This window comes from Micromys minutus (assembly GCF_963924665.1).
Source record: "Micromys minutus genome assembly, chromosome: 7".
Taxonomy (NCBI): Eukaryota; Metazoa; Chordata; class Mammalia; order Rodentia; family Muridae; genus Micromys; species Micromys minutus.
The window spans coordinates 2,385,912-2,387,807 of record NC_137976.1 but is presented as its reverse complement, the minus strand read 5'-3'; positions in this window follow the sequence as shown (position 1 = coordinate 2,387,807).

Genomic DNA, 1,896 nt, shown 5'->3' with positions numbered 1-1,896 from the left:
ACACCAAAAGTTAGGAAAACACAAAAAAAGACATGGGAAATTAAAGTAATAGCCCTAGAGAAACTGTGTCTATAGTACAGAAGGTTAATAAAGCCAAATCTGGGCTGGAGAGATGGTCCAGGGGATAATAACCTGTCTCAGTTAGGGTTTCTATTGCTGTGAACAGACACCATGACCAAGGCAAGTCTTATAAAGGACAACATTTAATTGGAGCTGGCTTAAACCTTTCAGAGGTTCAGTCCGGTATCATCATGGTAGGAAGCATGGCATCATGCGGGCAGACATGGTACTGAACGGGCTGAGAGTTCTAACATGTCTTGATCCACAGGCAGCAAACGGGCACTGTGTGCACACTGGGTGTAGCTGGAGCATAGGAGACTCCAAAGTCTGTCCCCACAGTGACACACTTCCTCCAACAAGGCCACACCTCTTAGTAGTGCCACTCCCTATGGGCCAAGCATTCACACACAGAAGTCTATGGGGACCAAACTTATTCAAGCCACTACACATCCCTTGCTAAGTTTAAAATCCTGCACCGATATGAACAGCCAGGTGCGACTGCACCAAGCTGTAACCCCACAGCCTTGAGAGGCAGAGACAGCAGGTCTGCTGGAGCTAACTGGTCACCAGTGCACTCCAGGTTAAATGAGAGAGTGTGTCTCAAAGGAATGAAGTGGAGAGTGAACCCCAAGGGCACCTGCAAACGTGAACACATATATAGCATATGTACTTTTACCACATACACTTTCACAGACACACTCATACACATCCTCACACACACTCATACTCACTCACATACTCACACTCACTCAGAAACACACACTCATACTCACACACATTCACACACTTACAAATACACATATGCATGCTCACACACATTCACAAGCATTCGTTCATACACATGTGTGTTCACATACACACACCAAATCTGGTTGTTTTAAACAATTATTTATAAACAACTGTCAAGTGCAATTAATGAGTGAGAATTAAAATAGCCAAAGTTGACAATTAAAAGGGGTTATGACTATGATCATGTGACTATCAGACAATTGGCAGCACGTTTTATACAAGATGTAGAATTACAGGCCTTCGCCACCATGCTTACCCAGTACTTCTTTTTTTTAACTTTATTTAAAAAAACAAAGATAAATGTACAAATTTTTAAGCATTTTTGCATAAAAGTATATGAATACATTTTTAAGGTTGTAATTAAGTATTTGTGGGTACATATACATACACATATGTATATATGTAACAATAATATAGGAAAAGAGGTTATTAATTTGAGGTGATAGGAGAGAAACTGGGAGGGGCTGTAGGAAGGAAAGGGGGATGTGATACAGTTCTATTTTAATTAAAATATATTCTTTTTTTTCCCTTGAACTTCACACAGTCTGTGAGTTGTTTCTGGGGTGTTCAGAGCTTTCTGTGGTTAGGATCCCATTATCAGTGACTGCATATTATGTTTGTTCTTTTGTGACTGGGTTATCTCACTCAGGATAATATTCTCTAGATGCATCCATTTTCTGAGGAATTTCATAAAGTCATTGTTTCTGGTAGCTGAGTACTACTCCATTGTGTAAATATACCACAATTTCTGTATCCATTCATCTACTGAAGGACATCTGGGTTCTTTCCAGCTCCTGGCTATTATAAATAGAGCTGCTATGAACATTGTGGTACATGTGTCTTTGTTGTATGTTGGAGCATCTCTGGGGTATATGCCCAGAAGTGGAATAACTGGGTCTTCAGGTAGTACTATGTCCAATTTTCTGAGGAACTGCCAGACTGATTTCCAGAGTGGTTGTACCAGTTTACAACCCCACCAACAGTGGAGAAGTGTTCCTCGTTCTTTGCATCCTCACCAGCATCTGCTGTCATCTGAATTTTTGATCT